This window comes from Lissotriton vulgaris, chromosome 9, assembly GCF_964263255.1.
Source record: "Lissotriton vulgaris chromosome 9, aLisVul1.2, whole genome shotgun sequence".
NCBI classification, from domain to species: domain Eukaryota; kingdom Metazoa; phylum Chordata; class Amphibia; order Caudata; family Salamandridae; genus Lissotriton; species Lissotriton vulgaris.
The window spans coordinates 461,793,636-461,821,205 of record NC_141697.1 but is presented as its reverse complement, the minus strand read 5'-3'; positions in this window follow the sequence as shown (position 1 = coordinate 461,821,205).

Here is a 27,570-nt window from a genome sequence, read left to right as displayed (position 1 = left end):
CTTAGCCTTTTCTTGGCAGGAGTCCTTTCTTGCTGGGAGAACACAAGGAGTCCATTTGGCTGGTTTTGCGGCGGCCTCTCGCAAGGTAGAATGCGGGGTCCCCCAGGGTTCATCACTTTCCCCTCTTTTGTTCAACCTTTATATTTTTCCCCTCATTTTTATGTTACAGCAACTGGAGGTCACCGTGTTCAATTACGCGGATGACCTCCTGTTAATCTTCAATCAGTCCCATTCACCTTCATCTGCCCTGAATGTCCAAACTACCATGACTCTCATTCAAGATTGGATGAACTGCAGCCACCTCAAACTTAATCCGGACAAGACCGACCTGGTCCTGACCGGAGGTGGCTGAAGCCCTTGGTCCCCTTCCTTCTGGCCCCCCTCCCTTGGTGCCCCTCCACTCCCGGTGTCCAAAGTGAAAACTTTGGGAATCTTTCTTAATCCCCAGCTCACTGTTCACCCGCAAGTCAGCTCCGTGGTTTCTTCATGTTTCTTCTCCCTCAGAGTAATTAGGAAAGTCTCTCGTTTCTTTTCCCCCTCAGCTCTGAAAATCATTATGTTGGCCATGGTACTGTCCCGTATAGACTATGGAAACATAGTCTATAATGGAGCCCCTGCATACATGACCCATCGACTACAACTGGTGCAGAACCAGGCGGCCCGCCTGATCCATGGCCTACCCAGATATCATCGGGTCACCCCACTACTCAAAACACTGCACTGGCTCCCTGTGAGAGAGCGTGCCCTGTTTAAACTCGGCTGCCTCACGTATCAGGCCAGATCGGGCACTGCTCCCGAGTTCATCTGCTCTCTCATTAAGCCATACTGTCCAGGCAGAGAGCTTCGCTCGGCCCACTTGGCCCTCCTTACCATCCCCCGCTTTAAAAAGCAGCGGGCGGGCGGAGCGAGATTCGCTGTCCTGGCTCCAACCTTTTGGAACTCCCTCCCGGTTACTTTACGCACCTCACCTTCCTACCTTTTGTTCCGGAAAAATCTCAAAACTTTTCTGTTTACACAAGCTTACCCTTAATCTCTCTGTTGCTGCCATCCACTGATCACCACTAGCGCCATGAAACCGCTGGGTATGCGAGCGCTGTACAAATGTTTTTAAATTAAATCAAATTAAATCATTGACAGGACTATTGTATGCTCTATTAGTCCAGTCGATAACATCACTGGTTGTGAAGTTCTTGCCTTTTCCCTTTCTCTATCTCCTCACCAATCCTGTATCGGCCTGCTGATTTATAGACCCCCGGCCCTATGGGCACCTTTTTAGAAGAACTTCACTCACTTATTTCTTCATTATGCCTTAGAGCTGACCATTGTCTGCTGCTGGGCGACTTCAATATCCACATGGATAAGGAGGATGACCCAGACAACCTCAAACTTAAAGACATTACCTCTACCCTTCAGCTCCTACCTTATCTCGGTCTCCCTACCCACTGTAAAGGGCATATTTTAGACCAAATCTTTTCCACTGTCCCTATCATCCTTACCTCCCTTGCCCCTGTATTATGGTCAGACCACTTCTTAGCGGCCTTTGAGATCCCTTCTATTGTTAGGAAAGCTGCCCAAGGCCACTGGCGCGATGCGCTTCCATCCAGGGCCTTTGAGAATATTACTCCAACCATGCTGGCCAATTCACTCGAGAGTCACCCTTGCCCACTGACAGGTTCGCTCTCTACCGACCTTGATCTTTTTCAGCACTGGCTTACTAAACAACTGGTCATCCTTGCCCCCCCTGTTCCTCCCAAGCCACGCTCAGTGAGATCTTCTGCCCCTTGGCTCTCCCCGGCGTTAGCCGCCAAACGTCGACAATGCAAACAAGCAGAACGGACCTGGCGTAAATTTTACGACGCCAGCGCCAAAGATACCTATAGGGAACTGATTAGGGATTACCACCATGATATTGCAGCCTGTAAAAAAGCCTATCTAGCTAGTAAAATTGAGGGTGCTTCCAACTCTTGTAAAGAAATTTTCAAAATAGTTAAGGATTTTATCTCACCCCCCTGGGTCACTCCCAAACTGTGAAGTAGTGTGGCTCACTGGTTAGAGGCGGCAGACCCGAGAGCAGAGGACGGCCCGGGACCAGGGTTCGATTCCCGGCGCGGCAGGTTTCTGGACCAGGGTCAGCGGACTCGATAATTCTCTCGCCTTGGTGCCCACTCTGATCAGCGATCACACTCGGCAACTCTGGGCATTAGCTTGCCTCATCTTCACTAACGGCCCCACCAGACCACCGGGGATGCCTGGTCTCACCCTGGAGATACCCATTAAGGGACCATCTCGCAGGGAAGCCAGGAAGGGTTTCGCAGCGGTCGAAGTGCCTTGGGACCCTACGGGTAAGTAGTGCGCTATATAAATGCCTATACATTTACATTTACCCATTCGGAGTCATGGATCATCGAACTGACCAACTTCTTTACTAATAAAATTAGGGCCATTCAGGCTTCTTTTGGAACCATCACCCAGGATTCCTCCCTCTTGTCCAGTCTTTCTGACCCCTCTTAGTCTTCGCCCACTCCCTCCCTTTGGAGTTTCCCCCCACTTTCTCTTCAGTCCTCTCTTGACCTTCTTTCCAAACTAAAGTCAGGTTCCCCTCTTGATCCGTGCCCCGCTAAATTTTTGGAACGCATGGCCCCCACTCTTAATTATATCATTAATCCTATTCTGAACCTTTCACTTAACACAGGCGTTGTACCTCAAGCTTGGAAGCAGGCCCTCATCCTCCCCCTTCTGAAGAAGGCCAATTTGTCACCAGAGCTTCATCTCAACTACAGACCTATCTCCCTTCTGCCAGCATTGGCGAAAGTGGCCGAAAAACATGATCATTCCACCCTGTCCCATTTTTTGGAGTCCCATGACATCTTGCATAGATCACAATCTGGTTTCCGCTCTAACTTGAGCACTGAAACTGCCTTGCTCGAGGTCACGGAGATGATTAGAGAGACCCTGGACAGGGGAGGAAAAGCCATGCTGGTGATGCTAGACCTATCAGCGGCCTTTGACACCGTCCCCCATGACCGCCTCCTATTTAGACTCTGGGAGATAGGTCTAAGGGGGACGGTGTTCAGTTGGTTCAGGTCCTTCCTCACTGGCCGGCAGCAAACGATCTGCGCTCCACCTTTCTCTGCCGCTATGCCGCCTCTGGAGGTCGGAGTGCCGCAGGGCTCAATACTGAGCCCCTCACTCTTTAACATCTATATGACCCTTTTGGCGGTGCTTGCGGAGAGTTTAGGGGCCCAGATCGTATCTTATGCTGACGACACTCAACTCCTGTTCACCTGTGACAAGGGACAGGACTTCGACGGGGCTTCCATCCGGGGCTGCCTTGGGGCTGTGTTTGACCGGTTCAGTCGGCACAGTCTCAAGTGCAACTCCGACAAATCCGAGGTTCTTTTCTTTGGCTGCCCCGCCGACCCTAAATGGAAAGACTGGTGGCCGGCGGCCATGTTTCCCCCTACTGGCGACTCTGGAGCTGCTAAAAACCTGGGCATTCAGATTGATAATTGTCTCTCCTTTAGGGCCCAAGTCTCAGGTTTAGTCGGCAAATGCTTTGCCATTTTAAAAATGCTGATGACGTTCCTGCCGCTCTTGTCCTTGGAACATAGGAAGATCACTGTCCAGGCCCTGATCGGCTCCAGGCTGGACTATTCCAACGTTCTCTACCTCGGTCTGCCTGAATACCTCTTATCGCGTCTGCAGGTGGTTCAGAACTCAGCAGCCCGTGCCATCTTCGACCTCCCCAGGAGATCAAGGGCCAGTGAGCTTCTGAAGACTCTCCACTGGCTCCCCATGAAGAAGCGTATCATCTTTAAGACCTTGACCATTGCATTTAAAGCCTTGCATGGTATAGGTGCCCGCTATCTTCAGAAATGGGTCCGCTTCTATTCTCCAGCCAGATCCCTGCGCTCTTCCTCACAAGCCAAGGCAGCGATTCCCAGGATCCGGCGTGCCCGCTGTGGGGGGCGCTCTTTTAAACTCCTTGCCCCTCAGTTATGGAACGATCTCCCTCTTTCCTTGAGATCCAGCTCCAATCTTTTTGCCTTAAGAAAAGACCTTAAGACATTCCTCTTCCTGCAATAGGCACCGCTTGTGCTTCTATGTTTTCTGTCACTCATCCGTTCTTTTATTCTCTGACCTTGCTGAGGCTCTTTCAGCGCCAGGACACTCCTCGGAGTAGCCGTGCGCTATAGAAGCATCCCCTTAACATTAACATAACATTAACATTAACAGGGTAACATTTTGGGTGTCTTAATTTTGAGGTACCCTTTATGCCCCAACAGTAGTGACTGACTCCTTGTGTAATATTCACTTACTGCCTAATCAAGGAATCAACTGGTCAAATTCAAGCCACCCCTTAACAGCCTTAACCCACATCCATGCATTAGCAGGATGGGCTACTGGTTAATCTCAGAGTGCCTGCCTTACAATGGTAATGTCAGGGATAATGCAAGTAATATCCAGCCCATTATTCTCAAACTCCCACTTCCTGTAGGGCATTCCCAAACAGATGATGGCTGTTCCCATGTCACTACTGACAGATTTGGCAAGGTGAAGGTCATGCAGCGCTCACCTTGGCCAAAGCCCATGCCCACCTGCTCTTTGGATATTACCTGTAAGGAAAAAAAAATAAGTTGACAATTCCATTTTCTAATACACTCCTGCACCTGCAAACCTAACCATTCAGCACACAGCTGTGCCAGTTATCATCCTGAAAGCTGTCCTGAGCATTACTACTTATATCATTCTTCCTTCCTTAAGAAGATATTGTGTAGCTACGCACACACCCTCCAAATATGAGGCTTGCCCTAAGCGCAGCAACGCTTGCACCTGTTCCAGGTTTAAAGCGCTTACTCACACATACCTGTGGGTAACAGAGTCCTTTCAATATAAAAGTATTAAAATCTTGTTTCAAGTGACAGCTGGTATGTTCTTATAATAACTATATTACATAGATGCTTGGTACATACATAAAGAGATGCAGAAAAAGAAAATACATTCATAATAAGATTATACCAAGCAAGATAAAAAGGACTGATTGGAATTTATTTAAACCACAGGAACTTTAAAGGCTTGCAATGACCAACTTACAGTACCCCTCTATTATGTTACAAGGTATGCTATGGGTTCTAGATTTCAATGGCTACATCATTCTTGTTGATTTTTTGACTATTTGTGCGATATAATGTGAATTAATTTAATGTATGAGGAGGTCCCTTCTCCCCACACTCTTAATAGTGCACTTCAAGAGTTGTGCTTCGTGATGTGCATGGTCACCTGCAGCACTTTATTAAGCTTCCTCAAGTTGTTGCTATATGTTATTTCTTTCTTTGTCCTTTAAAGTGGTGGTATAGCTGAGAATATCTTTTCCACAAACGTCACTCGTATAATAGTGGTTAGGTGTCAAGGGCCACTCACATTCTCTCCTGCACCTTGCTTCATGAGTGACATGGATTCCACCATTTCCCTCCTTTACTGTCTCGATCAACCTATAGCAGACACTAGGTTAAAAGTCATTTTATGGAAATGGGTGCAGACCACAATTTTGTTTTGTGTAGCTTTCTGATGAAGAACTAAGGGCTGATTCACAATGGTATCTTACACTTTTGAGTAAGCTTACACTTTTGAGTAAGTTTACACTTTTCAGTAAGATTACTACTTTACGGTATTCAGAAACCAAACATTTTTTAGTAGCTTACACTTTTGTAGTAAGTCCAACATTACAAACGCCCAACCTCTAATTTTGCAACACCCTCCCACAGAAAAGAATGGAGGTAGGGATTTAAAATAAAACGCCTTTTATTTGTTTCCTATTTCTGGGTTACTTGTTGTGCCCCTTTGGGTTGCAGAGTTTGCTTTTTACCAGGGCTCTAGATCTTGCTTGGTCAGGCTTCTCAATTAATTTGCAAAAACTCTTCACCTCTTTGTGTTGTTCTATTGCATCTTCTCTGGCAATTGAATAAGTGGTTCAAATGTTGCTTCCCTCTCACTGATGACCATATAGGTTGGCAGGAATTGAATATACCCTTGATGATGGAAGGGGTGTTCATTTGGCTCCTGTATCAGCTCTGTGGAGAGCAAAAATTGTGTTCTTCATCAGCATGCTTGGGTGGCCATTTCTTGCTGGATGTCCCTTTTTTCCAACCGAATGAAGTCATCACTGGAACACTTACCAACAGGCACAGTGACGGTTTGAGGTTCCCTCCCAGCTTGGTTTCCTTTGCTCAGAGGAGTTGCTGATCTTATCCATTTTGGGATGTTGTGTTGGATGCTACTCTTAGTCATGCTTGCAGGCTCTTATCAAATATTTTGGTTCCTGCTGCTACTTTGCTTTATTTCACCTTTCTTAGTGGTACTGGATTGTGAAGACTCCTTCTGCATATCTCATGCTGATCTTAGCCTAGCTTTTTCTCCCTTAACATGGCTTTTGCTGGTATTAGACACCATTCAGGTAGTTGTCTTGTGTGGAATTCCCTTGGAGTAATCCTGGACCTCCGTCATGTGTTCTGTACTGTGGGCTCACCTTTGCTACCTGTGGTTGCATTTTGGAACTCTATATCGTTAACCCCTTTTTTGTGCTTCTGTTTGTCAAGGATATTGCTATTCCACTCTGTGGTTTCAGAGATCAACCTTCTAGTAATCTCGAGGGTATTTGAAAGTGATGTATGGGAATTAATGGAAAAACAAAAACTGAGAAACCCCATTGGAGGAAACCCAATCATAGAAAAACAATTTTAAGGAAAGACCATTAAAAATAAAATACAAATAAATCGGAAATTAAAGAAAATGTTTTAATGGAAAGATCACTTTAAGAAAACATCCAAAATGACAATAAAACCTGGGTAGAAGTTCGGACTAGTGAGAGTTTTTTTTGGTTCAGGGTTTGGAAATGTGTTGGGGTGAAGTTGGTTGATTTATTGGGGATCAGGAATGGGTGAAGTTCAGGGGTGGTGAGGGTTTTATTTTAAGTACTAAGAATGGGTAGAGTTTAGGGGAGGTGGGAGGTTTTAAGAGTTTATTGATGAGTGGAGGTTCGGGGTGTGAAGTATTTTTAGGGTTAAGGAATGGGTGGATTAAGTTGTTGTAGAGGGGTTTTACTGTACAATGATGGGTAGAGGATGGGGTGATTAGGGGTTTATAAGCGTTCAGGATTGGGTAGAGTTTAGGGTGGTGAGAGGTTTTAAAGATTCAGGGATTGGTGGGGTTCAGATGTAGAAAGGAGTTTTTAGGGTTCAGGAATGGATATACGCTAGGGGTGGTGACGAGTTTTTAGGGTTCAGGACTGTATGGAGTTTAGGGTGGTGAGGGGTTTTAAGGATTCATGGAGTTTTGATGTGAAAAGGGTTTTTAGGTATGTTATATGTTTTGGTGTTTTAGGGCGGTGAGGGTAAATTAGAGTTTATGGATACGTGGAGTTTGGGTTTGATGAGGAGGTTTAGGGGCATGGGTGTTTGGGGTTTAGGCATAGAAAGGTGTTTTATGGTTCAAGGATGGGTGGAGTGTAATGGTAGAAAGGGCTTTTAGGGTTCAGGGCTATGTGTAGTTTACAGGTCAGGGATGGGTGTAGTTTACGTTCAGTGAAGGGTTTCGAGGTTTCTGGGATGGTTGTAGTTTAGGGATGGAAAGGAATTTTAGTGTTCCGGAATGGGTGTAGCTTAGGTGTGGTTGGGAGCTTGTAGGAGGCATGTATTGATAGTGTTTAGGGGCTGTGACGGGCCAGGGATGGATGGTGGTTAGGGGTGGTGAAGTGTCAGAGAAAGAAAATCATCCAAAGTAATTGTTTGACAAATATAAATCCGAAAAAATGTCCCCTGAATTAAAGCACTGAAATAAATACTTCAGAAAAAGCTATTCTTTGTATTTAAACCTTAAAAAATAAACACAGGAATGCCAATTTTGAACAAAAAGACATTGCATGAATTAGTTTCTATGAAACTGCAAATGCAATTCATTCTGAAAATTTCCATTAAACAAGTTTGGTGAAATAGCTTCTCAGTAACGGTATTCCATGAAATTGTTTTTCTGTTAAATCATATACAACTGTTTGGATGCGGGTGGGACCTTTGCTCCCTAGAAGTTCTGAGGTTGAACTGTAACTTAGCCCTTGTTCAGGTCTCATGGGTTCTATATCTCATATCTAGAGTTCTACTGATCACTCATTTAAATCCTCTTGGAGAGTGAGAGAGGTCAGCTTTATGTGCCTGCCTCTAGATGTTCTGTCTCTCGGCCATTGCTTCTGCTGCTCTGTTGGGAAAATAAAGTTCATTTTTCTGTGTGCCTCCTGATCTGGGTATGGGGATTTCCAGGCTGGGAAATTCTTGGTCTTAGGTTCTCTGTTTATTCCCCACATGACCATATCTGAATTAGGTCACTGATTCTCCCTGTCTCAGAGAAAAATTAGGCTCACATAACCTAGGCTGTGCACAGAGTGCTGGGCAGGGTTTCATCTTGTGATTCCCTCTTTGTCAATTTGGTTTACCGTCAGGTGCCTTCCCTCAATAATTATGTCATCCCTGCATTTTCTGCAACTCCACTTTTGAGTTGCTGTCCTCCAGCTGTACTTTCAGAAGACTTATATATGACATTTCCCTGTTTCTTGAAGGGAGGCCTAGAATGTCTCTGACTTGGTTTTGAAAATCGTAGTTTTCATGGACTCTGGTTTCCACAGGCTTTCTCCATTATGGTCTCTGGATGGAAGGTGATGTGCAGTTGGCTTCTATTCCAAGGTGTTCTCTGTTGGAGGCTTGGGTTGAATCTATGTTGTGTTATGGTGTATTGCAGATTTCATGTGGACTAACTGTCCTTAGGCCCCATGTGGTATTTTGTGCTGTGTGTGTGTGTGTGTGTCAATTCAGAGGCAATCGCTTGGTACATCCTCACAGAGTCAGTAAGGGGATGAGGAAGTGATCCCAGGGGAAAATTATGTGATGATCTATCAGTAATTTCTTAATGCCTGTGGCCTTGCCTCGCAACTGGATCTGTTGGCTTAATAACTACAGGAAGAGGTCTGGGTGTCTACCTATTTTATGGCTACGACCGTAGGGGAGATATTTGTGAAAAAAATTTATTTAGGACAGTCTGGGAGATGCTTTACCTTGCATACTGAAGAAAAGAACAAAAAAGGTCCAGGGTGTGATGGCGATTACTGGTCAGTAATCAAGGAATTAAATCTATCCCATTCCTTACAATTGCTGAACAACACACAAAAAACACAACTCCCTATTTTGATTCATCTTGCTATTGCACTAATAAATGAGAATAGGCTTTAGCGCAAAAATAAAACTACCTCTCTCTAAAATGAAAAATACAATCAACAATTGGCTGACACCTACAACCAATTCCAGATATGGGGTTAGCTTCAAGCATCTATTTGTATAGATTGCAAAAGCTTTGTCACACAGCAAACATGCCCTCAGCTGGGCCTAAAAAGAAGTCAACAAAACAAAGTGAAAAGGAAACTTTTGTAAATTCATACTAATGCTCCTGAGTTTTGGAAAACAAACACCTTCCATAGGTGAGGGTCAGGGACAAATATTAACAGGTCAGCAGAAGGGCTAAAATTACCAGTTCAATACCAGCAGAGGGTTTACAGAGATGCGGTATGCGTTGGCGCCTCCTGTTGTAAACGCATGTGTGAAGCGAAATTTATACAGTAAACGGTGCAACAGGTAAGAGGATATCCCAAAACCCCTAGAATGGACAGAAGTCCTTGATACAATTTTACAAGTAGCCTGTTCACACGTAATCTTCATAAACAGTATTGGTACTGCAAATATCCAATGTACATAGCAATCACAGTAGTCGGATTGACGTTTTCTTTCTGTGTGGTTTATTTATGTTTCAGGTGCCCAGCCAACACGTGTTTCGTCAGGATGTAAACCCACAACTTCTTCAGGGCTATAGGATGGATAATGGCAATATGTTACAACATTGCACCGTACAGTTCGAGTCAACTAAATATGGCAGGCTAACAAACTGTGACTGTAGTGTAAACTTCACCAGTTGTGACAAGTACCCTCCAATCCAAGATCTTTGGGTGTGCCCAGCAGAGCGATAGAATGCATCCACAGTGGCTTTTAAAACTTTTGGTGTATAACAGCAAGTTCTTACATACTATATACATACATGTTATCTATTAGTTATCGATCCTCATATCCTCAGATCCAGTTCTACCTGGCAGAAACACTATTGACACATTTCACAAACTGGTCCTATAAGACATAGACAGACAAGAGTCCAAAAGGAAATATAAAAGGAGATCAAATCAAGACAATCTGACCCATGGAGAACGGCAAGCCCTGACATTGTTATCTACTAACACATCCATCACAATCAGGGAGGCAGACAAAGGGGGTAACATTGTGATTATGAACAGGCAGGACTATAATAGGGAGATCGTGGGACAATTGAATGACAACACATGCTACGAGACCCTCACTGCCAACCCTACAGGCACACTTACATTCCTCATCAACAAACATCTAAAAGACTGGCATGAGGAGGGCCTACTCAGAGAAGAAGAATTTTGGAAAGGGGCGACCACTCGGTCCCCCCGAACATATGGTGGAGTGCCCCGATCCCCCCGGGAAGCCATCTTGGGCGGGAGGCGAGTCTCGGCTGGTATGCCCGAAGCGGCGTAGCCGGGGCGCGTTTTTTCCCGCCCAAGAGTGGGTTGTCCTAGACACTGAAGCCGCCAGCCACGCCCCCGGAGGCGGATTGAGGTGGGTCCACGCCCGCCCGAAGAAGGATAAAAGGAGCGACAAGCCAAGGAAGCATCCTCTTGTTCCTGTGCTCTGAAGCTGCACCTCCCCGTTGCACGTGAGCTCGAGACGGAACGAAGAGCCAATTTTGAACGATTTAATTTTGTCTTCGTTCTTTCAGAAAATCAGCGTTGGACGATGCCGGGCAAGAAGGTCGGAAAGCGGGTCGGTACCGATCAGATGCTCCGCATGCTTGTGAAAGACATGGCCGAGATGAAGAAACAGATGGCGGCAATGAACGGTGTGGGGGGACCTAAGCGAGTCGTCGGACCAGCATTGCCGGGAGTAGTCCCTAACGGGAGAGGTAGAAGGGCCAAGAAGGGAGCGTCAGGGGGGGGAGGCCCCGGTTCCCGAGGCGCCGCCGGCGCACCCTGATGCACCGACTGAGGCCCCGATCCCGGTCCCGAATGAAGGGCAACCAATTCCGGTTGTAGTCACCCCAGTGAATGGGGAGGATATGCCTCCCGAACTGGCTGCACAGTTGGCAGCATGGTTGGGGAAAGATAGCGAGGGGGCCACGGCAGATGACGCCAGGGCAGTGATGAGGCAGTTGCGGCAATCAAGAGAGGCTGCGAAGGCACCATGTCCTTTTGTTCCTCCGCAGGCTCCAGTAGGACAACCCGCAGCGGGCGTGAGTTCGGCAGCGACTACGGTCACAGCTACCGGTACAGGTAAGCAGCTATTGCCGATTGCGGGGGAGGGGTCAGTACCCTCGAGAAGGGAAAAAGTTGCTCAGCATATCCCGATGGAAATCAAAGAGAGGATATGGGCTGAGAAATATATAAACATGTTTTCTTTATTAACGTATCATTATGAGATTGAGCATGTGAAAATTCAAAAGGAGTTTCTGCACCCTAGTGTTTGGCGCGCTAAGATGGCCGCTTTCAGAGTTGATGAAACGATAGGTAATTGGGGCAGAGCGTTTGGGATATTCACTGCAATTATGGGGGAACGAAGGCCTGAACTGTTGGCGGAGTTACTCGTGTATCAGACACGTATCATGGAGTTTTCTCAGACATATGAGGGTAATCAGTGGTTTTGTTACGATAACATATTTCGTAAGGCCAAGGAGTTGGACACATCTCTGACGTGGGATTGTTACGACTCCATTTCCGGGCAGAAAATGGAGAAATCAGGCATGGCAAAGTCGCCATTGTTGGGGGGGGACGGGGGCGAGTTTTCCCGCCACTCGTCTGGGGCGCCCTTTCGGGCGGGATCAGGGAACGAGCACCACTCAAGGTCTAATGGCAACACAGGTAAAAAAGGGGTATGCTGGAGTTTTAACAGAGGCAAATGTACAAGGCCCCAGGGGTCATGCAAGTTTAGGCATGAATGTGCAGGGTGTGGGCAGTCCTCGCATCCCGAGACCATGTGCAGAGCCAAGACGGGTGACACGGGAAGTAGGGGGAGCGCCAAACAGGTCTGAAATAGTCCGAGGGGCGCCTCTACCTACCCCGGTTGATACCATGGCAATGATTCCTTGGCTCAATGAATACCCGGATCATACCTCCGCTGGGGTGTTGCGAGACGGTTTTTCGTATGGTTTCCGCATCCCGGCGGGGAATTTTCAGGGTAAAACACAATGTAGGAACCAACTGTCGGTTCTGCAGAATACAACCGTGGTACAAACAAAGATTGGGAAAGAAGTGTCCCGGGGTCGGGTTGCCGGACCATTTGACATACCGCCAGTTCCTAATTTTGTTTGTTCACACCTGGGAGTGGTCCCCAAAAAGGACCCAGGCGAATTTAGGTTGATACATAACTTGTCAGCCCCGAGAGGTCTTTCGGTGAACGATGCGATTGACCCGGGAGTTTGTTCGGTGCGGTACGCGTCTTTTGATGAGGCCGTCGCCATGTTGAATCGCCTGGGGCCCGGAGCGCTGATGGCCAAGTCGGACATCGAGTCAGCGTTCTGGTTGCTCCCGGTACACCCAGACGATCAGCGTCTCCTTGGTTTTATGTTTCAGGGACGCTATTACATGGATAAATGTATGCCGATGGGATGCTCCATATCTTGTGCGTATTTTGAGAAATTCAGTAGTTTTCTTCAATGGGCGTTCACAAGAATAACGGGGTTTAGGCATGTTATGCATTATCTTGACGATTTTCTGTTCCTGGGGGCAGCCGGGGACTCTGAATGTGCACAGGCTTTGAATGAGTTTTGTGATCTCATTAGACATTTTGGTGTGCCATTGGCGCCAGGAAAGACTGTGGGGCCATCCACTTCGCTCGAGTTTCTTGGAATAGAGCTCCATTCCGAAGAGGGGTGCTTCCGGTTGCCCAAAGAAAAGGTAATAAAATTCAAGGCCTCGCTCGAAACATGTATTAGCGAGGCAAAAGTAAATTTGCATCAATTACAACAGACTGTGGGTCAGCTGAATTTTGCCCTTAGAGTGATACCAATGGCTCGCCCTTTCTCCCGCTCGATTGCACAGGCCATGGTCGGCCTTAAAGAAGGGCATCACCGCACGAGGCTCTCGGCAGAGGTTCGCCAGGACATGCGCATATGGTTGGCATTCCTGGCGGATTTCAATGGGCGTGTTGTTTGGAACAAACCAGTGGTGTCCTCCGAAGAGCTGGGGTTGTGGACAGACTCGGCAGGGAGTATGGGCTTTGGCGCCATATTTGGTAATGACTGGTCAGCTCAGACATGGCCGTCATGGTGGCATGAGTGTGGGCTTACAGGTAACATTGCGTTTCTCGAATTGTTCCCTATTCTGGTGGCCTTGAAAACATGGCCTGAGGGGTTTCGGGATCACTCTGTGGTGTTCTGGTCTGATAACATGACTGTGGTTGAGTGTATCAATAGTCAGGCAGCACGATGCAAATGGATTCTGAGATTGCTCAAAGAAATTGTCTTGCTATGTATGCAATTGAACGTGCTTTTTAGGGCAAGACATGTGCCAGGGGTGCTGAATCAGGCTGCTGATGCGCTTTCTCGTTTCCGTATGAAGGCCTTCTGGGGTTTTCTGCCCACAGCGGACCCGGTGGCGGCAACATTTCCCGAAGCTCTCTGGTCTCTCGGTGCCCCGAACTACAAAACCTCGTGGGAGAGAGTTTAGCACCCGGGACGAGGAAGGCATACGAAGGGGTGTTCCGTTCCTATTGGTCCTTTTTGGGTTCTGCTAGGGGGGAGCTTTGGGGCCAGGAAGAGTATGTCCTGAAATTTTTGTTGTCATTACATCAGGCAGGCAAATCGGTAGCTACGGCCCAGAGGCATCGGGCCACCATTTCTTTTATGGCACGGGCTCATGGTATCCAGGACCCCACGGCGTCTTTTGTGGTACAGAAAGCGCTGCGTGGGTGGCAACGCCTTGAGGGTCGCAGAGTGGATGAAAGGCACCCGATAGGTCTGGAAAGGTTGGCCCTGTTGCTGTCCGTACTCCCTGCAACATGTTCATCTCAATCAGAGACGGTGCTATTCCGGGCCGCTTTTGCGTTAGCATTCCATGGGGCTATGCGGGTTAGCGAACTGGTAGCAAAGAATAAGCAGGATACGGGGGGTGGTCTGTGCCGAGAGCACATTCAAATTAAGGGGGAGACGATGATTGTCTCGTTTGCCAGGTCCAAGACCGATCAGGGTGCAATCGGAGACAGTGTAGTGGTCCAGCGGATTCCCGGATCTCCCATGTGCCCGGTTGCATGCGTTGAGGAGTATTTGGCGCAAAGGGCGGCATCATGGGGGGGGACCTTGCTGAGACACGCCGACGCCACCCCACTGACGAGGTTTCAGTTCCAGCGGGTGCTTGCAATGGCAATTTCGGCCGCGGGCTTGAACCCGGGCGAGTTTGGGACCCATTCCTTCCGGATAGGGGCTGCTACAGAGGCTACAGCCAGGGGTCTGAGTGTGGAAAAAGTAAAACAGTTGGGGCGTTGGTCCTCAAATTGTTACAAAAGGTATGTGCGGTTGCACATGTTGTGAAGCTGATATCATGCACTCACGCTTCTTGTTTTTTGTTTGGTTTACAGTTTCGCAAGCTTACGAGGCGGGGCGGACTGTGCAGTCGACCCGACACCTGGGAACCAGCGGTCAAAGATCACCGGCTGAGGAGAGAGTGGTGTGGGTCGTGGGCCACTCATACGTGAGGCGTGCCGCAGACGTATTCAAAGCAGGTGACATGATTCACATGGCTGGGGAATACGGGTACAGGGTGACCTTCTACGGAAGGGGCGGGCTCTGTATTGACCAGTTTCAATCTTTTATGGAGGGTTTGTTAGGGCGGGCAAGGTCACCGCCATCTATAATCATAGTGCATCTTGGGGGCAATGATTTGGTGACCACTGGTCGACGAGTACTTCTCGAGTTGATCCTATCCACTGTAAATTGGTTGGCGAGAAGGGTTCCGGGGTGCACGATTGCATGGTCCCATATGATTCCACGGAAGGTGTGGCGGGGGGCTAATTCTGTGCTTGCTATTAATCAGTCGGTGAAGAAAGTAAATAACAAACTTGGTAGATTGTTCCGGACAAATACATTGCATTCGATTCCTCATGGATGTATCAGGGGGGACCATATGTATCTAGAAGATGGGGTCCATTTGTCCCGGGTGGGGAATTCTTTACTCATAGGAGACCTCGTAGCCTGGTTAAAGAGTTTACAGCATGACCTTTAGGTAGGAGTTTTGTGGGGGGTCCGGATAGCCGGTCAACTATCCGGCCTGTGGCGGTAAGGTCATGATCGGTGAGCAGTAATTGGAAGATCCCTAGGGGTGGGGCGTCACCCATTACGGATGGGAGCGCCCGGGGGGAGGTGGCCATTGGCTCCTCAACGGGGAGGCGGTCCCCTCTAAGGATGGGACGCCGAAAGGGAAGGCGGCCAAGGCCCCTCCCTGGGTAGGAGGGGCTACGGGCCCCTCCTGGGAATTTCCCGGGGCCAGGACATCTGCAACGGCAGATGTGGTAAGTTGTGTGGGGTGGGAGGGGGGTCTACGCTACCTTCTAGACACCTCACACGAGTCCTCGGACGACCATTAAGATGGCGTCGAGTTAACAGGGGCCCCCGTCAAGACAAGGGAAATTGGAATAGGCACAAAGGTGCAGTCCTCTGTGCGGCCGCCCCTCACAAGTGAGGGGGGAGTGCTGGTTTAGGGATCTGACACCGGTTACGACCTTGCCGTTGGCCCGTAATGTTAGGATGTACAATTTCAATTTTGAAAAATGCATTTACAGGATGTTTAGTATCGGCTAGGAGAACCTTTGTATTAGAGATGTGTTAAGGTTAGCCAAAAGCATCGTAATGTGGAAATGAAATTGTACATGATATGAAACTGTTATTTTAATGTTTTAATTTTTGTTTCATATTTTTAATAAATACGGCCGGGAGGGTAACTCCCTCCCGCCTCCAAAAGTTCAGAACCGTTTCCGTATTCCCATTCTTGGGGATTGTGTTGAGAGGGGGTGGCGGGTATCTCAGCCATACTGTACCTAAAAGTTGAGAAGCCCAGATTCCCTGCACTTTACACATTGCTCAAGGTTCATAAGAACCTCCCTTTTCCCCCTCGCAGACCCATTGTGTCTAGCATAGGAGGTCTATCAGAGAGAATTGCAGAATACGTCGATATGTTTCTGCAACCTATAGTACAGAACCTTCCTGCTTACATTAGGGATACAAAACACATCTTAGGCTTACTAACAGACTTGACTTGGGAAAATGACATTATCTTAGCCTCACTTGTCGTGGTTTCTTTATACACGAACATCAATCCAAGCATGGGCATGCAAGCCATGGAGTGGCACTTTGGCAAAAAAACAGCCACACAATGGAAGCACACCAGAATGCTTCTGACCATGACAGAGCTTATACTCAGTAACAACTGCTTTACTTTTAAGGGCCAATGGTATAAGCAAATACGAGGAGTGGCGATGGGCTCAAATTTTTCGCCCTCCTTTGCTAACCTTTTTATGGGGTATTTTGAGGCCAAATGGATTCGGAGTGACAAAGGAAGCAGGTTCAGTCAACACATTGTGTACTGGGGTCGTTATATTGACAACTTTGCTTTTTTGGTCAGTGACAGAAAAGTAATTACAGGAATTCTATCTATACCTTAATGCCAACACATTAGGAGTGCAACTCACACACCAACACAGTAAAGCACACCTTGTCTTCCTTGATGTGGAGCTGTATGTACATGACAGCTCAATTCATAGCAGGTTACACCGCAAACCCACAGCATGTAACTCTGTCTTGCATGCCACTAGTGCGCTTCCCACTCATCAAATTAAGGCCATCCCCTACGGGGACTTCACAAGAGCAAGAAGGAATTGCAGAACAGACACAGAATTCCAATCATGCCTACAAACTATAAAAAAGAGGTTTAAGGCCAATGGTTATCAACAGACAACCCTGGACAGAGTGGAGAAATGCAAACTCCATGTTACACGCACTGAGACACTGAGAGAGAAAGATTCCATAAACACTACAGAACAACCAGTGAGATTAATCACCAAACATAACCAGAAAGTAGACATCATGACCAGGAGCATGCACAAACATTGGGACATCTTAAGAGCTGATAAGTCCCTAGAGACATTTACCACAAACAGACCACTGGTAACATACAGAAGAGGGACCACACTGAGAAGCATTCCAAGTCCAACAGTCCCCAAACTAATCAGAGACAATGACTGGCTAACTAGACAGGCATTAGGCTTTCACAAATGCGGAAGCTGTGGTGTATGCAGGTGGGCACTACAGAACATATCCAAATCCCATGGTCCTGATGGGAGGGAATGCCAGATTAAGCAAAACATCAATTGTATGACTCGCTTTGTTGTATATGCGATTGTATGCAAGTGCTGCAAACAATATGTGGGGAGCACCATTCGGATGCTTAAAGATCGTATTAGTGAACATGATAAGGCACTGAAACAAGGGGACGCCAGATACCCAATGGCAATCCATGCAATTAATTGTAAAGAACAAGATCAGTATAAGCAATTCAACTTCTTTGGCATAGAAATGGCACCACCACATCAGAGGGGCGGTGACAGGGAATTGTCACTATGCCGTGCTGAAGCTACTTGGATAATACGTCTAAAAGAGGTAGAGCTGGGATTCAACACCGACCACGAGTTACAGTTTTTCCTGGGTGCTTAAGAATCTATCACAGCAAAGACACTCTGAAAAATCATATGTGTCCTCTGCATAAATGATGTTCACCATATATGTGTCACCGGCAATACACTATTGTCATTCTAATGTAGTCAATGTACAACTCAATTAAGGAATGCATCAGGGGCAGTGGATGGAATCTGTAACATCCATCGCTGACCTTACTGATGTTGACAGCTGAATCTGATATAAGTTTGTTTTTGTATTAGGTGAGAATTTGTCGCCTTAACATAACATATAATTCATAGCCTCGTGGGTGTTTTACCGTCATGATGTTTAGTGGGTGGGTTCATCACCTGCAAAAAAGTTTCATGTCACAAGTGCACGATTTGTCACCTCAATCCACTAGCATTACTTTGCTACTGTTCATTTCTTCTCATGTTCTTACCCCTCCTGGGATGTCATCTCTGCACAGATATTATTTTTGGACTGTATTCTACTTTCTGGAATGGCGATTTGACCATTTGTGAGATGTCACCCGGATACCTGCTTTCACAACTTAGCAATTTCCAGATGCTTCACTCTTACCGAGTTCTAGACACACTAAAGACACGTCTTTTAATTTATATGCATCTTGTAATTCGTTTGTAAATTTTAAATTGCCTCAGATCTCTCTTGAATCTTACTCAGGTTACCATGCAACTTCACTTTTTATTGGCAGGAACATATTCGTTGTAGTGAGATTTCTGATTCACTTCCGGTTTTCATTCCGGATGTAGAGTCGGCGCTCTAGCCCAAGTTGCTCCGTCTACTAATACGGAAGCAGAGAGCTTTCCATACTTCCAGTTTTTCAAAGAAGCGGCACCACCAGCATATTTGCTGCCGCCGCCTACACACAAGCACGAAAAGGTGAGCCAAGTAGCCTCATTTGGTTACTCTTGCATACCAAGTGGAAGACTGGTCTTACACCAGCTCTTACCAGATCGAGGTTTGGTTTTAATTTAACTACGAATCGTTAATGGACTAGAGGTACACGTACATTCTGGTCACAGACGCCGCTTGTGTAATTTCAAATTGTGGCCAACACAAACGTGAATTAGATGCTCTGATAATATTTTTCTAAGCTTAATTGTTATGTTCTATATTATTGGGTGCCTTTAGCCATATTATTGATGTTGATAGTTCCCTGACCGATTGGGACTGCACTTTAACTGGCATATGCCACATTTATCTTGAGACTAATGTCACATTAGCTATGAGCACTGTACTGCTCCACATAGCGCTTTATAAGTTCTTTTGTTACCTATCTGGGAGGCCTTAGCAGGCTACCAAATGAAATTCCTTACTTATCGTAATATCGGGAATGCATTTGCATTACACTTTGTATCAGAGGGTTTTATTTCATTACCGTGACTACCAGGTCTAATTGCTGCATTATTCTTTGCTAGCATTTCAACTTAACCTAATCGGTGTGTTGATTTCTGGGGTATTTAACATTGGATACTGGCCACTAGCCTTCAGGATGACATTGTTTCATATGCTCGCTACCGCGTCTTAGCTTGATCTGATCAATTAAGATTTCTGGGTTCTTTGATATTAGGTACTGGGCAATAGCCTTCAGGATGATATGTTTTACAGATGTGCTATCTTGGACTGTCTAGGTTGACATTGTTCCCGCTTCTCTCCATAGTGCTCCGATTTTGGTACTTACCATTTATTTCTGATCAATCTCATTACTGAGTGACTTACGCCACAGCCGGGATGGAAGTATAATCGACGGAGAGGTGAGCACTGTTGCTATCTTCAACCGCTTCACCTCTGTTTACTCCCGTGTATCGCCACCCCACATTAATGCTCATTTATTTATCCTGTTGCCCTTCTCACAGATGCTCTTTCATCCTAGCCATCTGGCCAATAGGTAAGATGTGCTCTCTGGTTATGGTCTTCCAGCCTTCTGCATGCCCTCTCATCCCATTCCCCATATTCCTTTTTGGTCTTTTCTGGGGAATGTGCCCCTTCTACTTTCAGCACTTGTCACGCGGAAGTATGATGATTCGTGTAAGACACTGATGATGCACAATGGAACTGCTGTATTTTAGACATGTTTGATATATGAGGATCGATAACTAATAGATAACATGTATGTATATAGCATGTAAGAACTTGCTGTTATACACCAAAAGTTTTAAAAGCCACTGGGGATGCATTCTATCGCTCTGCTGGGCACACCCAAAGATCTTGGATTGGAAGGCACTTGTCACAACGGGTGAAGGTCACACTAGAGTCACAGTTTGTTAGCCTGCCATATTTAGTTGACTCAAACTGTACGGTGCAATGTTGTAACATATTGCCATTATCCATCCTGTAGCCCTGAAGAAGTCGTGGGTTTACACCCTGACGAAACACGTGTTGGCTGGGCACCTGAAACATAAATAAACCACACAGAAAGAAAACGTCAATCCGACTACTGTGATTGCTATGTACATTGGATATTTGCAGTACCAATACTGTTTATGAAGATTACGTGTGCACAGGCTACTTGTAAAATTCTAAAATTACCAGTTGTTTTAAGGTCGAGCTAATTTGCCAGCCTCCCATTTTAAATATCTTTATTTGATTTTATAACAAAAAAGACAAGACAATACAACACATAATACAACACCCTCCCCTCCCCTCCGGTCGAGCAGGTCATAAAAGGAAAAATAAGCAAATAAGCAGATATGATTTTTTTTTTTTTAAAAAGAGATTAGAAAGAGGGAAAGTAGTATAGAGAAAAATAAAAAAACATTGAATGTAAACTAATGAATTAGCAGCTAATCATTCCAAGACAGATGAACATAAGTTTACAGAGATACAGGTGACAGTTAAATCATTACAACCAAATTACTACTATATATGTCACTGAGATTGAGACCATTCTATTAAGGGTGACCAGATTTTTAGTCCTTTTATCCGACGCTTCCTGCCTTTCGTTTTATATATTGCCATTTCTAAATTAAAGATTGCTAACAGTCTTGAAAACCACTGTTGATATGATGGGGCCATGGGTTCTAGCCAGGCTGAGGCTATACAAATTCTTAATACGGCCATCGAAATAAAAATAAATTCATGGCCGACATTCGGGTTGGTAAGATTTGTTACACCCAAGACAACTGTTTCATCAGGTAGGGTAACCACTATTTTGAGAATCAGTGAGAGGAAGTGTTCAATTCTTGATTTAAGAGGAGTTAAACAGGGACAGGAAGAAAAAATGTGTACACAGTCCGCATTTTGTAAATTACATTGAAAGCAGCATGTACCTCTCCCACTACCCCATTTGGAGATTCTGTCCGGAGTGTAATACATAAAGAAGCATATTTTATAAAATTGGGTTTGTAGTTTGGTTGACATAAGGACCGTTTGCAATAGCCCATATGCATATTCAAATTCTTCTGTGGAAATAGTAGTTTTACTTTGCCATTTCTGAGAGATTTTCTGTATATCGTCCGTAAAATACATCAATAATAAAGGATACAACCCCCCAATCCTGAATTTTTCCTGAGAGTGGTTTAGAATGTCGGCTATGGCATTTTTATTCAAGGTGCCCTCTCCCCTTGTACGTCGTAACAGAAAATCTCTAATTTGGAGATGCTTGAAGAAGTCTCTCCATTTCAAATGATACTTAACTTTCAAGGATTTAAAAGAATATAGCCCCTCTGAGGAGAAAAAAACATCCTATATGAGTGATTCCGGCTGTATTCCACCTATTGATGCAGGTATCTTTAAATATTTCTGGTAGGGAGGGATTATTTTGAATAGGTGTGTAAAAAGATAAGCGTCCCAGACCTACCATTTTCCTCACAAATTTCCAAACCTTGAATGCTACTATGAGTGTTTTTAATCTCAGTTTTTTGTGGTAGCTATCGAAGAGATATCTCCAGAGATAGCCAGTGCTTTTATCACCCAGTATTATTTGGTGGATTGAAGGGGCGTCATTATCCACTGCTGTCCCAGTCCCATCAATATGAAAGAGCTCATGATTATGTAGCACAACTGTTGCCCAGTAATATGCCTTAAGATTTGGAAGGGCTAATCCTCCTCTTTCTTTGGGGAGCGTCAGCAGTTTGTAGGCGCGGCGGGGCTGTGTGTACGACCAGATAAAGTTCATGAAGATACGCTCCATTGTTTTAAGCCACTGGTCTGAAATTTCCAGATTAATGGCTCTAAATATGTACGGGAGTTTTGGAAAATAGACCATTTTAATGCGTTCACCCATCCAATCAGAGAGAGATGTAAATTATTGATACGGCGTAGATCTTTTTGCATTTTATTTAGTGAGGGTTTCAAATTCAGGTCGACTAGGTTTCCTAATTCAGATGTAATAGTGACCCCTAGATAAGTAGCCGATTCTGATATGCGTGGATCTACCATATCACATTTGTTATTGATAATTATTTGTGTTTTCCCTTGGTTCAGAGCATACCCTGCAACTTTCCCAAATATTTCAGCCTCTAACTCAATGATAGGCATAGCCAAGTTTAGGTTAGCAGTGACAATGGCGATATCGTCGGCATATGCAAGGGTCTTTGTTAAATATCCATGTGCCGATATAGGGGTTATGTTCCTATTACATTCCAATCTCCGAATAAACGGATCGATGTAGATAGCGAACAGCAGCGGGGAACACGGACATCCCTGCCTAGTTCCTCTCGAGATTATTAGTTCTTTAGAGAGGCAGCCATTAACCATCACCATAGCCCGAGGATTGATGTAGAGTTTCTGAATTGCCTGTATAAAAACCTGCAGGTTTTTATACAGGCAATTCAGAAATTTGCCAGCCTCCTATGGGGCATTTAAAACCAAGGTCCAGATTTATTATCATGGGCTGTTCTAGAAATGACTGCCAAGCAGGTGGTCATTTCTTAAAGCAATGCCACGAACCACAGTCACAGCGGTTCCTACCAATGCTTTTTGCAGTTTGGTGCAAGTCTTCGGCAACATGACAGAGCCCTGTACTAAATTCTTTTCTTTTTTCTCTTTCTTTTCAAAAAGAATATCCTGAATCAGGATTTTCTTTTTGAAAATAAGAAATAAAATGCTCCCCTCGCAATGGGAGCCCTCTCACATGAGCAGGGGAGCATTTAGGAGATTTACCTGCTAGTGGTGATGGGCAGTGAAAACTGACCTCCAATTCCACCCATCTAAATTAGGTGGGCGGAATTAGAGGTCTGCCTTCAAAGGCCCTTATTCTACTGGGCCATTGTAAGGGTTTAATCACTGCGGAGATGGCTGGGTTGCCACAGTCATTTAACCAAAGATCCGCCCACATATAAATTTGGTGGGCAGACCATTATGTTGGTGGTATTTATGCTCCATCACCATTACGGTGGAGTACACATACCACCAACAGATATTTAGGATTCCAAGAATTGAATTCTGTATTGTTAGTTATGTTTTTTATAGCTAGGTTTCTGACAAAAGGTGTCGGGCAGAATGACATTATTTTAAGGTGGTCACTACACCCCTTCACACCATTTACAATACACTGACTAAATTCATTTAGTAAGAGTACATATGAGATTATATTCATAATTTCTTGGTCATTACATTTATTTTGTTCTTGTTAAGTCAATTTCATTTTGGTATTAATATTTCCTAAAAACTGGCACTGTTCCCAGAAGTAATGTTTAAATGTAAAGTATTTAAGAAATGCCAGGAGCTTGTTCAAAAACGAAGCAATGCCATCTCTCCTGATCATAAGACATTATTACTTTTATAACAGGTAATACTGAATAATTAAAATAGATTTTACCGTTACTAACTCTGTTCCATGCTAGACTGCAGACTATGCCTTAGACTTAATATCCTGTAAATAAATGCAGGCTTTTTAAAACTATATATATTCCAGTCTATTTATAGTGAAGTACAAAATACATTCCAGTAATCCATTGTAGCATAATTGTGTGATGGGGGTGCAGGAGCAGCAAGTTAAATATAATGTAGCTGATTTTTTCGAAACGAAAATAGGAGACTTGCTCTAAACTCGACTGACACTTCTCTAACACCTTAGCAGGTTATGTGTTGACTAGCAGAACAACTGCCTTTCATCTTCTCGGTACACTTGATGCTCGTCTGTATTATTTGGAGAGTGATGGGTTCCTGCATGTGAATGGAAGTGATAGAAGAAAACAGTGAACACTGTAAACATCTTCACTTCAAGAAAGATTTTCACTGGAAACGGTAGTGTCATCAGGAAGACAGCAATTGCTGTGACAAGTTCATGTACCTGCCACTGCTGTTTACTTAGGATCAAGTTACATTTCATTCCAGACAGAAACAGGCAACAATTTCTACAGGATGTGAACTGGAAATAATAAGGATTGAATTTACTTTTAAGTGGAAAGCTGAGACAGGAGACAGTGCTTAAATCTTTTGAGCCACTAGCAGAACATTTAGATTTTACAACAAGAAAGCGTATCTTGAGACATTCTGTGTCTTCTTTCTGCCACAATATTCCTTTCGTATGTACTATTGTGTACTTGAGCTATTTAAGAAATATAATTCTTTTGTTCATCTTTTCTGCCTGATCCCAGTTTGGACCCGTCAATGTGTGAAAATAATAGCCAGTATGCTAATATAATGTATTTAAAGAATATGTGACAATACAACGCGTGGTGTTACCACGCAGTAGGTAACAACCCGGTCGTTACACTGACAGCGTTGTTGCCATCCATGGCTTAACATCGCAATTCATTTCTACGACTTGCGCTAGATGGTGCGCTGGACTTAGGAATAGTATGCACGCCACCTAGCGCAAGTTGTAGAAACGACTTGCGATGTAAAGCCACGCATGGTAACAACGCGGTCGTTGTAATGGCCGTGTTGTTACCTACCTGCGTGGTAACACCTGCGTTGTAAACGCTGTTTCCAGTATTTCATTGTTATAGGATCATAAGTGAATGGGTGCCCAGTACTGTTCATAAAGAAAGTCGAAACTCCTGAGGGTTCCCCTATCTTTGCAGCAGATCTTTCCCTTTTTGTGGATTCATCGACCTTTCCAGAGTTAGACCTGGTAATTTACGATCGTGATATATTGCAGAAGGTCTTCTACTGGCAAACATTTTCCCTTGCCAGTCATGGACATCTATTCACCAAAATGCCAGGGATAGCAGAATTGGTATCAGATGACAATTTGCGAGTCCCCTGTGATGTGAGGGTGGATCTGGCCAAAGATACAAATTTTGTTGCAACCCATAAATCCAGACATACATTTCTACTTGCAACTATTCTGTGTCTCTAAACTTTACAATGGGCAAGACAGTTTGTTCCCAATCCAAACTGAACTTTGGTACTAAGAGTCAATGGAGGACAATGACTGATTGTCATGTGCCTCTCTTTTTACAGGTATAAAAGTCCTTTAAGCATACGTTTGCATTTGAAATGGTATCATAGAATACATAATATGGTATCCACATGGTACAAGGAACAAACTTACACTAGTATTAACCATTGGAAAAATGTTAGATATGTGTATTCTCTATGCAAAGTTGCATACTATTATAGCAGTTACTTTGTGTAATTGTAAATTTATGAAGCTTATGTAGATTGACACTACAACTAGTGAATATTATCTACTTGTGCTAAGGGCCTGTCTTTGACTATCTAGAGGTGGACACCATTAAATCCTTGGTGGTAGAATCAGATCCTGCAATGCTTCATCCACTGTGTAAACTGCCAAATGTTCTACAACATATGGGTGTTTTGAGTTTACTTGTGGAGATGAGGCAGTCGGTGGGTATGGTCCAAGGGAGAGTTTGCAAACCAACATATTGGACAGTACAAGATTGAGAGCGCATTAAAAAGGGAATTAGGTTCAGTATACAGGATGTATACCTATTTGAATAGTACATGACAGAAACAGACACAACCACTCTCAGTTACAGACTTGAAATATTACAGGATTAAATGGTTTCAGAAAAGTTTGCAACATCCTAGCCTATTTGAAAAGACAATGCATTGACGTAGCGTTGTTACAGGAAATGAATTTAATGCATCAGGCAATTAAGGGTTTCACCAGCAAATTGCAGGAGACATGGCACACCTCCTCTTTCAGTATTTATTAAAGGTAAGTACTGTTCTGGGTCATGTAGGGTTGTGATGTGAGAATTCAGAATTTAACCTTTGTGTCATTTGGAATGTACGATTTCTCTATTATAGCTGACTAATTCAGACAATACTACAGGGGGCTCCTCTCAAGTTGCGCCCACTGCTGCAGAAAAAGCCACATATCATAACAAAATACCCATGGAATGGCTAGAAAATTACCATAGAGAACATTTTCTGGCCCCTTATCTCCTTAAAAGACTAAAAAGTAGTTAGTACGAAAGTATGAAAATAGGCAAAGCACCTGGATCGCACGGCCTCACCGCCAAATTTGATAAATTATCCTCACATTTAGCCTCTTTGAAAAAATAGTGAGTGGAGCATATCTCCCCTTACTATGGGTGAGTCTTCAATAATAACAGTATTGCAACCAGATACACCTGCAAACTTATGCTTGTCCTACTCACTGCTCTTGCTCCTGAATACTGATACCTAAATGTTTGCAAATGTATTTGTTACCTGCCTCGGTATATTCTTGCCACATTTAGTTTTGCTTGTACAGTCGAACATCCTCCCAGAACATACAACAGCCACTAATCTCAGCACCTTCTTTGAGACAGTTGCACAATTAGACCTGGCTATTGGAGAAGTGTGGCTCAGGGGTTAGAGACGGCAGACCCGGAAGCTGAGATCGGCCCTGGACCAGGGTTCAATTCCCCGCCTCAGCCGGTCTTGGGCTAAAAATTCCACGGACTCGATAATTCTCGCTCCGGTGCCTTCTCGACTCACGGGTTCACACTCTGCGACTCTGGGCAATAGCTTGCTTAATTTCCACATCGGCCCCTCGCGGCGGGATGCCTGGCTTTCACCTTGTGGATACCCTGCCGGGATATCTCGCAGGGGAATACCAGGACGGGTTCCCTAAGAAAGCGCCGGGAAACCCACTGCGGGTAGGTGTGCGCTATATAAGCTCAAATACATTTACATATTCAAACAGAAGCCGTTTTTATAAACACCAAAACGCTTTATTAATCAGCAGAATTGGATTTTCTCCAAATTTAGCAACAACAACCTGAATTACCAAAAATGAACAGTCCAAATCTTCACCGAAGTTAATACTCGTTTATTTCATATTACACCTCTCTATCCAACTTGTGTTTCATCTTGTTGAAGGATTTCCTCAGGGCTAGAAAATCACACTACAAATAAAACAAAAATACTCCTAACCTTCCAAACAAATATGTATATGCACACATTTAATCAAACTGAGATAAGGAAAGGCCCCTGTCAAGAGACCACCATACTGTTCATAAACTCAATAAATACTTTACAGTCTGTTTAAGAAAAGAAGCCAATAGGAAACATGTGCTAGTTACCAAAAGAGCCTTCTCCACCTAATATAGGTGTCCTATAATCTGATGGAGGGATATAAAGGTATAGTAAAGTATTTTAATATTTCTGGGTAAAAATGCATAGGTAGAATGAGTCATATTTTAAATAAACCTTGGGTCATGCTCCACCAAGATCCATCACTTTACAAATTTGTAACATCTCATCCCAGTGTAACTTACCACAGAGGCATCACCATCAAAAATATTATCAGCCCGACTGCTGATAATATTCACTAGACACCATGTTAAAAAACACATCAAAATGTGGTTTCTGTGTAGCATG